The sequence below is a fragment of the Sturnus vulgaris genome, chromosome 1 (assembly GCF_052056855.1).
Source record: "Sturnus vulgaris isolate bStuVul1 chromosome 1, bStuVul1.hap1, whole genome shotgun sequence".
NCBI classification, from domain to species: Eukaryota; Metazoa; Chordata; class Aves; order Passeriformes; family Sturnidae; genus Sturnus; species Sturnus vulgaris.
The window spans coordinates 50,975,888-50,991,369 of record NC_142243.1 but is presented as its reverse complement, the minus strand read 5'-3'; the positions used below and the strand labels follow the sequence as shown (position 1 = coordinate 50,991,369).

The window sequence follows — 15,482 nt, the reverse complement described above, 5'->3', positions numbered from 1 at the left end:
CCACTTACTGCAATATTATTGCTGCACCAGAAGGAACCCAGATGGATTAGACTGAATCTGAAGGAAAAATGGGACAAAAACTAAAAAAAACTTATTATTTACCAATAGGCCTCGAACCCAAACCATGACAGAGACAAAGCCACTACATTTCACAAGACCAGTCTGAAAGGAAATTCTTATGTGTCGTTTAAAAGGCCATTTATTTTTTAAATATAGGACCCTCTAATGGAATAAGTGTTTCACCTCTATCATTCTTACATAACTTTTTGCGTATTAAAATTCTACTGTACTTCATGAAGATTTCTGACCATTCTTCAGAATTATAAGAGGACAGTCCAAGGGGATGGCTAATTATAGGGTTTCTCTCTTTGTACTGAAAAGACTGCTAAGAAAGTTAAAGAATAAGAACTTTAAATATTGACCTTGCCATCAGCTTCTAAAGGTATTTTTTTGGCAGGAGTATTTTTAAATTCCTCTGAAATAACCTTTTGATAATATTTAAACTGATTTTTACATACTCTTTGAAAACAAACCAGTTTGTTCAATCTTTTTGTTCTGCAAATTTAGCAATCATATGAGGTCTTCTACTTTGACAAAACCGGTATTTTAACACTGAGACATCCAAAACTTCCTGCAAATTAATTATCACATAGTACAACCTCAGAGAAAAGAAACTACAACACCAGCAAAGTTATCTTAAAGGTTAAAAGAACTTTTCCCAAAGTACTAGCTTGGTGTGCTCCAATCTTTTTCTCTTGAAGCTCTAGAAGAGTAGAAAGATGAGAGGTTGGGCTTGGAGAAGTACAAGAATCCCAGACTGCAGTATAGGAACTTTTTTTTTTTTAATTTGACCTCAATTTTTTTTATAAGACCATGCTTTGGTAAAGATTTAAGCTTTTACAATTAGAATTCTGGGAGATTTTAAAGAAAATTTAAGTTAAGAGTGTTAAATCTACAAGTCACGAGCAGACAAAATGGAATTAATTCCTATACCTATTTTTAAAATAACAATGCATTTGTCATTTTTAGAAAAAAATTTGTTTGTTGTTGAATGAAAGAGAGCATGACTGTAGAAACTGATATACTTTTCCCTCATTTTTTAAGGCATGATGGAAGCTCAAGGGCAGTGTAAACTCAGGCAGGGTAGGATGTGCTCAGTGTCAGCCTTAGAGATTGTAAATTTTGAAGTAAATCAAAAACAAAAAAGAAAAATAAAAATCCTTAACATAAGCTTTTCAAAAAAAGGGGGGTTTTGTGATGATTTTTTTAAAATAAATTATCTGTTCTAGAGACATTGGTTTTGTTCAGTCAATAATAAATCAAATAAACAGCAGCTAAAGCATTTCTGTATAGCCTGACATCAGATGCAACACTTACTTTGTACCTTCAGGAAAGCTAGAAAGCCAAATGCCAGTGTATTTTTCCCTGTGTCCACAAAAAAAACCCCTGTATCCTTTATCAGTGAACAGGAATGTAGCTCTGACCATGACTGTAAAACGAATGCCACAGGAAGAGTCAGAGACCAAGATAAATAATTACAACCCTGTTTACAGGCTTTGCAAACAAAACTCAGTATTACAAAACTCTACAGAACTTTCAGCAGATGAGTGTTTTGGTTCCCAGCAGATGGATGTGATGTACCATGGAAAGATGTTGCCTTCTGTACTCAGCTGTGATCTGAATCCTGTGCTGTCTTCCACTTCAGGAAAAGCATCAAGTGTAGATTAAGTCCATCACGGTAAATCAGTCCAAAGTAAAGAGCCGAGAAACAAAACCATCACTCTGCCCTAGAAACTTTTGATCACCAACAGCAATGATTTTATGTGATTGACATGGCTGTTAACTAACCCCTTAATCATTGCTTTTCCAGGTGATATCACTGCCAGATATTGCTTACTCAGACTGACTGGCATGGAAAACTACTCACAAGATTTTGCAACGTGAAAACTTTAGCAGATAATCTTTCCTATGAAGAGCTTTGCTGAGTTCTTTAAGCATCTGCCAAATGTCTCCTCAACACCTTACTCTGTATTCCCAAAGTTTGTCTTACTTTAAGCTTCAGCTTCTTACAATCAATACCTACAGAGCAAGCGCTACAGACATGAGGATTTATTTGAAAACTTTCTTATCTGGACTTATCCATCAGTTCACATTAAAATGAGTACTTTGAAGTGAAGTCTGGAAGACGAATCCATACTTGCTTTTGCATAAAAACCATGCCCTCTGTTCCAGACCTGTTGCTGACTTGCTGTGCCTCTTGGTAAATCTTGCTTCTACATACATAGAATTATTTGGTAATATTATTCTCTAACATCTCTCTTCCAAGAAGAAGACCATGTGCCGTATATATAAAATATTTTTGATTGTAGGTGGTGGCTGGTACTTAAATCTGGAGAAAAATGGCTCTCATAAATGATTTTGATTATTTTGTTTTGCAGGGCAGCCAGCACTGCATTCTCTGCAGTATAGATAAGACTGTTTAGTAAGAGGTTCATTAACAGCTCTGTCTCATCCCTAAAAAAAACCCAAATCAACAAGCAACTAGGTGTAGGTATACAACTGAAAGAAGTAATGAGAACTACCGTAAAATATTCTAATTCTGCATAAATGTATCCAGCGCAACAATCAAACGTGCTTCCAAGTATTCCCATTATCATTTGCTCATGATGTCTTTGGAAAATGGCTCCAGAAGATAGATGCCTGTCCATTAGCCAAAAATTTAAATGTGGTAGCAGTTGTCTAAGGAGTTGTAGGCCAAGTCCAGATAGAAAGCTGAAGCAGCTCAGAGACTGAGCAGTCTTGGAACCAAACAAGACAAAGACATATGTGATTGTAACATGGCACCATACATGGAAGAGCTCCCTTATTTTCTACTTTGTCACATCCCCAAATTACATCATATCATTTTAGAAGCAGAACTGGTTTTTAAACTTGAGCATAGAGTACATGAATATTCAAGGAGAATAAAGGAGCCTCCAAGCATGACACATGAAACCTTCCCATGGCATGACTGCTGGTTATGACAGCTGTCCTTTTTTAGGCTACATTGGCCACTCCAAATGTTAATCTTCAACATTATGCCTCAAAGTCTCTATGGGAACATCTGCTATCTCGGCTACAGAGAGATGATAAAGAGTATTGGGGTCCTGGACATAGACAGTATAGACTAGTACAGCTGTAGTGCAGAGATCATTGGATGCAGTAATAGAGTCCTTATCTTGGTGAAGCTGGTAGTATTTGGTAGTGGGTAGGAAAAACTGACACAGGCAATGCTGGGAGCCACTTTCCAGACTTGGGTAAAGATCCTACTGCAACAGTATCAAAACAGGGCAGGCGAAGCACATCTCAAAGAGCCTCTGCTGACTCATGGGTGTTAGGTGTGTCAAACTTAACTGGGATCAAGGAACAGTTGCAGACATGCAGTGAATCATTCTTCCAGTTTTATTCAAGGCAAAAACTCCCCACTCCCCCAGCCATATTATTAAAGCATAATATGTTTTCAAAAACTGCTTCAAACCAACTTTAAGACAACAAAACATTTTTCCCTGCACCCTTTGCTTCCCAGTTCCTTAGAGAAGCTTGTCTCTTTCTATTGTTCTTTTCGCTGTGTCTCTATTTGTTTCCATCCATTACAGGGAAGGGCTTCACCTTCAGATTCTTATTGAGAAATGTAGCATATCCAAGCAAGGCATTAAAACTCTCCCTCAGAGGTCTATTTATTTATTTTTTAAATTCCATTTGCATTAGTTAGGAGAAGGGGATTATTTTACCTGAAACTGTGACAAAGGATTTATTGTCTAATAGTGTTAGTGCTATCCAAATAACTACTGGCATGTTATCTGCAGATGGTTTTATGTGCTAATATAAAAAGATTCTATTTCTATATAGAAATATAGAGAGATTGTAGTTCTTCCATTATCTAGAACACAATTTTTAAAACATCTGGAGATTTTTACCGACAAAATCAAGAAAAATTATTTAGGCAGATAAATTCCTTTTGAGCTCAGCATGACTTTAGGAAAATGAATGTAATTTGAGACCTCAGAGACCTGGCTGACTCAGACTCTTTTTTGACTTCCCAAGTCTACAGTGGCAGATTATGTGAATGACTGCTGGTTTAGCATCCCATTTGTAAAACAGACAATACTCTTTTCAATTTTTTTAAATTATTATTCCAAAAGAAAAGAAAAGAAAGAGAAAATAAGCCTCTCATACATAAGGAGCTCCCCAAAGGAACCACACAGCAGCAAGTTCAAAAAGTTACATGAAATAGAAGTGTGCCAGATGTACCTGAAAGACCATGCACTTCTGATCATCACTTTTCTTGTTCTTGTTGGTCTGAAACTCAGACTAATTACTGTCAGATTTTAGGCTGATGAAACAGTTTCCATCACACCTTGATGTTTGGAGAGAAAGTCAACAGAAATTGTCATGTAATACATGAAAATATTCTTAAGTTCCAAGTATTGAGTGAGGGCAGTTAAGGAATTACTACTGTCAGCAGCGATGTAAACTGGCATAAATATACAGAAGCCAAATTATTCATATCACCTCAAACTTCTTCTTACAGAACACTGTGAAATAAGGTTTCTTTCCATTAACAGTTTTAAATATACCAGTTTAAATACACTGTTTTAAACTCGGTGCTGACACTACAGTGAACAAAATTTTCTAGTTTCACTGTTCTGAATGAATTGAGGGAAAAAGAGGCCACCACATTAGGGTCCAGGAGTGCATTATGGAGCTGAAAGACAGACTTACCAGCCTCATTCTGTTAATCATCAAAGAGATGGAAAATTTCAGCACTCAAATATAGAAGGTGCCATTCATTACAGAAACTGTTGTTTTGACAACAAAAAAAATTACTTGATCTTGCTACTGCAAGAAGTGAATGGGTTTTTTCCATCATCTATAAACTCTTTTAAACTGAAAATTAAATACTGCCCCAAACAGTCTTCTGAATTTCTTCCCACAGGCTTACTAAACATCCAGATGTTACCACCTCAATGGCTGGTATTTCAACTCCTTCTCTTAATGGTTTCACACTTTATATTTCCTGTCTTATGTACCATCTGGTTCCAATGAAAGCATTCCAGGGATTTGCACATCTTCTCAGTTCAGAAATTTGATGTAAAAACCTGCTTATGCAGCTCCGTAAATCTGTTAGCTCTTTAGTATCTTGACCACTTCAGCAATACCTTCCCCTGCAGGATGTAATGTGCTGATTTTGCTGACACTGAAGCTAATACCACTCAGGAAATCTCTTTCATCTTTGTTGTAGCAGCCTGCTCTGGTATAATGGGTGAGGAAGACCACAAGGCTATATCATTCTGTGATTAACCTCAATCCTTCCATGTTGTTGTCTTTGTGCAACTTCTGAAAACACTCAGATTGGATTCTGCCTTTTCAGGACTTTTTATAGTCATTATGGAGGTCAAACTTCAAAGATACTCCTTGTAAAACCTTGATGAGTAAATATTCATAATAAATTTTCAACAAAGGCACAATTCCAGTCCTCAGAAAAAAACCTTGTGTAAAACCATCAAAATAAAATAAAAGAATAGTGGGTATATGTAGCATCAGAGTATTTTTAACTAAAAGTTATTTATGTGTTATTTTTCACATCAACTCCCCAAAGTTTTCTGACACTTTTTTGTCCCAAGTGATTATCAAGAGCTGTTTGATAGAAAGAACTTGTGCTGTTACATCATTGTATACATTTGCTCTTTTGGGACACTGGTTCACTACATGTCACATATTATTTTTCACAGAAATGTGGCCCAAAAGATGTGTTTCTGGGGCTTATGAAAATGCCCCCCTCTTGGTCTTTTCACAACATGAGAGAGCCCTGTCCAACAAAACCTTTGGGAACAGTAACTCACAAAGAGTTGCTGTGAGAAACTCTAGCTGTGATTACCTGGGTCAGTGGACTACAGGATCATGATCCTGAACCTTTTTTCCCTGTAACGCCCAAAGTCCTGCAATTTTTATGAGATACCTGAATGGTACCTGAAAGGAGCTCAAGTATATTCAACATACCCAAGTGGTGGTAATGCTTGATGTCTGCCCCTCAAGTTATTTAAGAAGTATACTTCTGTGTAGGTCAGTGCCCTTTTTTGCATATGTACTTTAATTTGCATATACTCTGCAATGTAAACCAATCCAAACTAAACTCATATCTCTTTTTCACTGTTTCTCTCTATCTTAAGGTGAAATACTGCAAGCTAAGACTTGTGAGATTAATGCTGTCCTGTTGATATTGCAATGGTGAGAAGAGAGTAACTAAACCAGACAATAAAACTTTTTATTGCCAAGCATTAAACCACACTTTCCGTCAATTGCTCTCAAATGGCATCATACAGCCCCATCTCCCCAGAGTATAACTGCCCAGAATTTCCAGGCAGCCATGAAAAAGAGCTGTGAAGCCGTAATTTCTTTGAAGTGGCATGAGTTCATTCTTAAAATAGCTTTGAGCTGTCACCCATATTTCCAACTGTTGTTTTACCAGGTCAGTGATTTCCACCTCAGCAGTCTGTCTAACTCATCTCTGCTGTCCCATGACTGGGTCAGTTCTGGCTGCATCATTCTTGATCAGCATTTAACCAGACTGCTCCTAGCAGTCTCCAGAATATTTTCCTCTGGTCATGTACCTCATTCTTTGTTTCCCATGCTAGTGTCCTAGCTGATATTCTGATTGTTCTCCTCACTTTATCAGCAGTTTTTCTTGGTTTGGAAACCTGTGATGTCCCTGATTAGCCATTCCTTCTTCAGGAAAAACACAAATAAATCCAATCTTTCTTCCAAGACTGTATTTTCCAGGCTCATGCTCTTTGTCATTACTCTTCTCTGTACTCTTTCCAAGTAGTTATGTCCTTTTTAATGTGCAAGCCCCTCGGCTACACGCAGTTTCAGCTGTGGTTGAGCTGTAGCACAATGTTTGGGCTTTTCCACCCATGTGTCTTATTGGCCATCCTCTATGGAGCCCAGTTTTTGCTTTTCTTGTACCTCTACAATTCTGTTAACTCATGTTCAGCTTGTAGGACCTTTTCTACTGGTGTGCTGTCTAGCTTCCACTCAGTGTCTACACACCCCGCACTTGTCCCCGTTGAAAAATTATCTGTTTCATTTTGTTTCCATTATGTGGTCCCAATATGGCAAAATTTCTTTGAGGTCAAACCTTGTACTTCTCACCAGCTTGGTGTCATTTGCACATTTAGTACAATACCTTATTCTGTCTTTGGGTCAGACCTGGAAATACTTCATCACACCACACTCATATTAAATCCCTGTGAAACTCTGCTCACTGTATTCATTTGACTCCACAGATTATGTGATTTTCTGGAAGCTTTGTTCCGCCCCCAAATCTTCCATTTGTCTTGACCATGCTTCTCTAGCCTATTTATGAGTGTTATGTTTAACATGAATGACACCTACTGCTTTTGTTTTGCCCACAAAATCTATGACTATAGGAAATTAAATTTGCTTGACATACAACTAAGAGCAAAGAAAGGTAATTAATACTGTGGTGAACAGCAACCAGTTAGAACTTCTGTAGAAGGACCATCTTGACTAGCATTTCATATTAGAAATAAATTTAATTTACAAAAATGCACACTGACAATAAGTAGCATATCACCAATTTTCAGCCCAGCAGCTGCAGACCACCCTCAGGAGAAGGTCCACCAGATATGCAACAGGATTGGTTGAGCACTCACACAGAAATATGGGGAGGTTGTTGCAGCCCATCTTAAATTAGGCCAGGGCTGGCAGTATGAGAGACAAGGGTAAGGGCGCTGGCAGTCACATTTTTAACATTTGTGGATTTTATATGTGTGTATGAGCCAAACTGAAACCTCATGACATGTCTTAAACATTGGTAGCTGTTGTGGCACAAGCAGGTTATGAAATCCCAAACCTCAAAATCCAAGACTTGTTTACCCAATTGCAGATAAGTGTAACACATCTGCTTTTGAAAGATTTTGCTGCTAGGATTTTTTGTAAAAAACCAAGAGCCCAGAAACATGGCACTTCTCATCAAACATTTGGTTATAAAAGATGCTTAATTAGGCAAAGAAAATATTCCCAGGGCTTCACTAAGCACAAGTCAAATTAAAAGCATGGAGCAGCTACTTTGCTTGTTTTGGGAGAGTACTCCACATTTGAAGCTATGAGTGTTTCCTCACTCACTCACTCACTCACTCACTCACTCACTCACTCACTCACTCACATTACATGAATCCATTATAATAATCAACAAAATAAAGTGAAATTAATTTGTTTTTCTCTGTATGAATGGGTAGCTTTCTTAAATTCACCTTTCCTACCAATCAAGAGAGCACTATGATTTCTCGGACCACAAAGGTCAGGTCTTAGCCTTTCACGAGCACAGAGTTGCTACATCTTAAAAACAAACATGTTGTTTTGCCTCCCGCTGCTCCTATGAATAGGGTGTTTCAAGATCCCCTTACTCTAACAGTTAGACAGCTCCTACTTTCCAGTTTGAATTTATTCATGCCTAGTTTATAACCTTTTGCTGTACTTTATCAAGGAGAACAAGTTCAAATGTGGGGGTCCATATTACTTGTATCTGATGGTGTATTCCTCTCTTCCCCTATTTCCACTTCGGCCCTACCAGGAATGGATATTCAGTGAAGAAAACCAGTGGGGAAAGTCACAAGGGTTGTGCTGGAATCTTGCAAGTACTGAATGTAACATTCAGTACTGAGGCAATGTCTGCATAAGTGAAGGAAAGAATTCACCCTAGCATTGATTTTCTTTCCCATCATTGTCAGCCTCTTCAGCTCTCTCACAGAAATTCATTCGGCTTGGTTAAAATTTCTGGGAAGGGAAGGTTTCCTCTGTTGCCTGCCCAAGTCCACAGCTCTTAGAGTGGAAAACAAGGACGAGTCACTTTTAGCAAACGGCTAATGGAACTTTTCTTTATTTCTGGCTCCTTGAAATCTTTTCTTCTCACGCACAAGATTCACACGTTATGCCACAATCATGATTGCGGTGTGTTAGCACTCCCCAGAGACATTCCAATCTTAAATATAATTCATTAGGTCAACAGGGAGACTCCATAGGTCTCTGCTAGCCCTCCTTGAGATGCCCTACTCCAAGGCATCTAGCAGTAACAATGATACGAGACATGGGGAAGGCATGACCAGAAGTAGAGGAAGTCTGTGAATATTTGTGTTCTAAAGCTGCCTGAACATTCAGCTGTACAGTACTGCTCAGCCAGGTTCCTCTGGCCAAAATAACCTGTTAGGGTGATCTGGGGTGGGATCTCAGTGTAATCTCTTGGGGTGCAGGAGGAGCGTACCAAGAAGACGACATTGCCCGGGAGGCTTTCAAGGCCCAAAAGGACACAGGCTTGTGCAATGTGGTCTGAACTCAGCTCTGTCCCTTCTTTGAGCAGAGACTTTCTGAGATCCCTCCCTGCCTGAGGGACTCTGGGAGTCTGCACACACAGAAGACACAAATGGGTAATCTAATCCATGTTAACATCCTTGATGTATATAAATTCCCAAGTGTGAGACACTAACAAGCTCTGCAGTTAAGAGATGGAAATGAAGAAAGGTAAATAAATGAAGAAAGGACCAGGGAGGTCATTCTTCCCCTATATTTGGCACTGGTGAGGCCGCACCTTGAGTGCTGCATCTAGTTCTGGGCCTCTCAGTTTAGGAAGGACACTGAGAGGTTTGAGCATGTCCAGAGAAGGCCAACAAGGCTGGTGAGGGGCTTGGAACACAAATCCTATGAGGAATGACTGAGGGAGCTGGGGGTGTTTAGCCTGGAGAAAAGGAGACTCAGGGGTGACCTTATCACTCTCTACAACTCCCTGAAAGGTGTTTGTAGTCAGGTGGGGGTTGGTGTTTTTCTCCAAGCAGCAACTAACAGAACAGACAACAGAGTCTCAAGCTGTGTCAAGGGAAATACAGATTGGATATTAGGAAAAAGTTTTTCACTGAAAGAGTGACCAAGTACTGGAATTATCTGCCCGGGGAGGTGGTGGAGTCACCATCCCTGGATGTGTTTAAAAAAAGACTGGATATATGGCACTCAGTGTCATGGTTTAGTTGAGGTGCTAGGGCATGGGTTGGACTCGATGATCTTGAAGGTCTCTTCCAACCTAGCAATTCCGTGATTCTGTAACATTCCAACACTACAAACATAAAAACCAAGATGAAACAGTCATGGTTACTTCAAAGTAGATACTGGGTATAGGAAAACTGAACTATGCTGAAGAACTATGTAAAATAAGTTTCCTCTTGCTTTCAGTTACAGAGACTTCATTGCCTCACGCTGAGATTCTGGCAAGCATATTTCCTGAATATCATCTATTGGAAAATGATTGATTCCTCTTTGACACAGCATCAGATTATCTTTGGAATTTAGGTTTCCTTATGATTGGCAAGCAATTTGAATTATAAGGAAATGGAAACATCAGAATACAAGTGTTGAGTAACAAATTCTATGACTACATTGTCCAAGTGACAGACCTGTGCAGCATCACCTATTTAATGCTAGCTATTTGTAAGCCTAGAAAAACATTTTAATTCCATTTAATTCTATTGTTTTCTGTCAAATTGCCAAACAGAATGTTTCTAGATTCCACAGCTTCTGCAGAAAGTTCTTTGCACTCATAATGTTGCAGGAGAATTACTAAAATCAGTTTTGCCATTGCTGACTCTGTGGTTACCGATATGGCTAATACAGACTGAGATTTAACCCAAATTACCTACACAGAGGACATAAATCTAAGACCCGGGCAGATGGGCTGTTAAAAAGCAAGGTCTTGCCCCTGCCCTGCAGATGCAGAGGCTGTCACCTAAAACCGTGGGACTTGTGGGGACATGAAAGGGCATGCCCAGACATGTTCCTAGTTCTGGTTTCTGATTGGACCCTTGCCCTCAGGTATCCCTATGTAATGTTAACTTGGCGCCTCCCCCTGGTCTTTTAATGCTGCCTCTCGGACCACGTGGTTATGGATGGATTAAAAAGATATCTCAGGCACACCATCGCACCCATCCCCTTTATTATTACAGCTACGCTGTAACCTGGTTAAGCCAGTGAGGTTGTTGCAAGGAGAAAACCCTCCCTGCAGTTGCACCATGACCCCACCTGTTACATGGTCAGTTCAGAAGCTGATAAATTCTTTAACCATTTTGGCATGATGGCATTTAGAATAAATTTATCCAGAATTATTCCTTCATTGTATTCAGTCTTGCTGTCAGAAATCAAAACCTAAGAGTGCATGTAAATTGGCTGTTGCTTAAATACTCAGCGTGCTAGTAAAAAGACAAAGTACGTTGCTGCAGCACAGTACATTTGCCACACTCTTTCAGTTTGTTCCAGGACTCTCATGCTAATGCCTTTTCCAACCACAGTGGGTGATCCCCTGTTCTGTATTGGTTTCATACAATTCACTTCAGTAAATTCACAAGGCATAAATGTTTAACGTGACTAGACTATTTCTCCCAAACAAAACATAAGTTAAAATGTGCAAAAGAATCAGAAAATGCCTTTCTTTCCCAAATCATCATACCATTGCATGTCTTGGCTGTCTCCAATAAAGGTCATAGACTACAATACTACAGCACTTTTAAGCCTTTCACATTCTTGTGAATGCATAAAGATTGCATATCCATTTCTGACTGCAATGGTACCCCAATTTGTTGCATAGGCTGTATTGAAATATTCAGGATAAAGTTCATATTTTGAGGGAAATTTTCTTTATATTTCAATTGTCCTTCTTTTTTCATTTGACAGATCTCAGTTCCTGCTCTTCCACTTTCAAAAGCCATTTGCATCCCTATATTCTAGCTCAGAAAACTGCCGGTTTCTTCTCAGTTGCTCCAAGTTGCCATGTTAAAGCATCATGCATCACACAAGGGATGGGGAGTCTATTTTATGTGTGATCTGGGACCACATGGTTGCAGATAAGGATATTTTTTGGGTTGAGTTATCCGCCAAGAAAACACAACATTGGCAGTCATTTCCTGGGTATCCAGTCTATACACGACTCCCTAAACACCGCAAGACTAACTAGCTCAGACCTAGGCTTCACACATCATTGTTGTGCTGGTGAAGAAAGGATTGAGCATGAAAACCAAAGGCGGGGTGCAACTGCTGGCATTGTGGGCCTTTTGCAAGCCTTGCTGAAGCTTTTTGAAGATTCAATCTGGGAAAACATCATCAGTAAAAAAGATAGCTATCCTGTGAAAAGCTATGTTTCCTTCTCCAGCCCTTAGTCCTTAAACTCACTTTGTTACCATTCTATTGCAAATCAGACTTCAACCATTACTCCATCAAAAACCTGCCAGAAGTATCCCTATTCCTCCTACTGAGGCCAAACACTTTATTTCCTCAGTCTCAATTTAATCAGCCACTGCTGAACTTTACCCCAGATGTTTTCCAGGGTAAGTCCCAAGCTCCACTTCTGGACCAACACTTGGAGACCTCTCAAAATTTCTGAATTGTTTCCTACAAGCAACATGCTGGCTTCATTGTATGCTGGAGTGGACACCTCACAGCAAGCTTCTGTGAGGCCTCAGCCTCACGGGGCCGTCATTGCAGAGAGAACTCAAGCACGAAGGGTAAGTCCTGGGACAATTTGGTTCTGCCATAGCTGTGTGTTCAGCTCAGTTGACTTCTCTGATATATACAAACCATGGTGGCTAAGCAAACTTCTGGCACCAATAGCAACATACCTTTCTTAATTTAGCTTAATTTAGGAAGACATCTATTGACCCTGTTTGTGTCTTCTTTGGGTGTACTGGTGAGTTCTGATCTGTAGCAAGCCAATGGTAATGGGCTCTTTGCCCTTTTGCACTTGCCACGTGGTCACTGCCATCACATTCTGTCTTTTCACTACAGTTGGGTTCATATTTTGAAAACTCTGCTTTTCATTCTTTCGGGAATTTTTATACTATCAAATTAATCTCTGGTACCTCTTCTTTATCTATAAAAGTAATGTCTATGAATTTTAGAGGTGTAATTGGAAATGGAGTGCATTTTCCCAATGGGGAAATTCCCATTAGCACCTTCAGAAACTTTTAGAGACCTTTACTTTTAAGGTAGAAAACTCATCCAAACCTGTGGGGATTGCATGCACAGAGAGCTCTCAGGGCCTTGTGCATGCAGGCTCAGAGATAGAGATGTGTGGAGACCCTGAAAGGCATTCCCTATGTGATAAACGTGATTCGTGCTAATTAAGTTGTAACTATATTAACAAAATTGTATTTAGATCAATAAAAGACAATTGTTACAGAGTGAGGGGGGAGATGGGTGAGACAGGACAAAGGACATCTTCCAGATGCTGGGAGTCGAAGAAGGAGGTTGGAAGAAAGTCAAACAAGAATAGTAGAAGGACGTAGGTCTGACAAGCAGCATCTAGAAATAGAAAGTTTTGACTTTGAAATGGGCCAAAATGGAATGATTCCAAGCATGGGACTCAATTAAAGTCTTGTTATGGAAAACATCTGCTCAGTCACACAATGCGCCTGCGCTACCTGCAGGTCACACCTCGGTCACTGAGGAAGACAATGAGCCTTCATTGGAAATAAGACCCTCAAAAGGATGAGAGACCCCCTAACCCATTAGTAGAGCATGTGTCGTACAACATGGTGACGTAGATTTTAGGAATAGAAACTAGGAGGAGTTTTCTAGAAACTTCTGTAGCCTACAGTATATAAGTGGGATTGTTAGCCTGGGTGCTTTGATACGTGAGGAATGGCGAGCCACTCCCCGTATCCCCGGTCGGGGGGGGGGGGCCCTCCCCGTTCGGTTTTGCTTATGCTTTATACGAACCTCAATTATACTAAATTACTTACTGCCAAATTTTGTATATTCTTAAATATATGCACTTTGTTTCATCTCCAATACTTTAATTGTCATCTCCAATACTTTGATTGTATTCGTTTTGTTACTATTAAAAACTTACTATTAAATTTAATCTTGTTGCTTGATAAATTGGAAAAAATAGAACATCATTCATAACACCTAGTTAGGGAGACACAAGAGGCCTCTCTCAGCTGTCCTCTCAGAAGAGCAAACCCTGTTCTGTCATGGCAATGTGCCCCTGCTCTGTTCCCTGGGTCAGCCCCATGCCTTCCCCGTCCCTCAGTCTTTCTGTCACTCCCACCTTGTCTGTTTGTTGGCTCGCTTGCCCTAATCCCACCCTTGTGCCACACCCATGTCCCCTGGTAATTTGTCTCTGATGCTTCTTCCCCCGCCCCAAAAGACCCATGTACTTAAACCTAGACGCTTACACGAGCCTTGCCTTTGCTTCTGCCTTTGCTTCTCACCCTGTACTTTTCACATGCGTGGCTGAAATAAACATCTCTGTGGAACCCTTGCAAAGGCCCTTCCTGCTTCTTTACTTACACCAGCTCAACAGCTAACCAGACCACAACAGAGATGGATACAATGTTTGTCCTAAGACCTTAGGGAAGGCTTGAAAAATTAGGACAGTGAAGTGAAACACACATAAAACAAGAATATAAGTTTGCAGTTTAAGTAAAAATATGTTTTAAGCAACAGAGATATGTATTATGCAAGCAAAGCAATATGTTAAGTAAGATAGTAAAAGATTTTAAAGTTTAGCAATAAAACCTGTTATACATTTCATTAGAAGCTTAAGATGTATCAGTGTAGGTTTGTGAAGTGTTATATGATTGGTTAAAATTGACAGATTATGGCAAAGCCACGAAAAGCAAAGCAATTAATGATTGGTATAACAAGTTTTGTAGAAGTATGTGATTGGCTAAAAAACTAACATAAGGCATTTTAACTAAGAATTAGATGGCTTCTGATAATATGGCATTGAATATAACACCATAGGTCTCACTCTTCTATGAGACTGATGCCATGAGGCAATAAACCATATTTTTAAAAGTCTCTCATTTGCCCTGTCTCTCATGATTTTGATCTCCTAACACAAAACTTGGCATGTATCTAAATGAAATGTTTCAAGAGGGAAGACAGTGTTGCTGCGTATTTGTTGTTTTCACCTGCAGAATAAAGAAAGGTTCAGCCATAAATAACTTCTAGACTACATGTTCTAGTAGAAATATCAACATTTTTTCAAGTAAAACCAGACTCAATGTAAAAATATTACCTTATCATTTATTCAGACAATCTGATTTATAGGCACTGCTGTGTTTGCTTCTGACTGCCCCCTTGTACTTCACTGTGTGTTCCTAACACTATCTCATTTGTGGCAATAAAATCTTGTGTGCAGCACTTTTATTGAGCTTCCCTTAATTTTTTGGATAGAAGTTGATTATTGAGAATTGGTACCATTTTGTCATCATCCTTTTATGCAGGGTAAATACTTTCATGGGTGATACAGTGTCTTGAAAGATTTAAGTGGGTTGATCCCGTCTCAGGATGAGATTTTACTTACAGTACTTCTTGCCACATAATATAATTATAAATGTATATGTGTATGTATGTATATATTTAATAAATATATATTA

General features: G+C 39.3%; 1 long non-coding RNA gene across 1 annotated transcript; it reads left to right on the top strand.

Annotated features, from left to right (window-relative positions):
- Positions 1–1,440: 1,440 nt before the first annotated feature.
- Positions 1,441–15,246, top strand: LOC148225210 (uncharacterized). The gene is made up of 2 exons (XR_015804606.1): positions 1,441–2,260; positions 11,773–15,246. It is a non-coding gene; the product is annotated as an uncharacterized LOC148225210 (long non-coding RNA).
- The last annotated feature ends 236 nt before the right edge of the window (positions 15,247–15,482 follow it).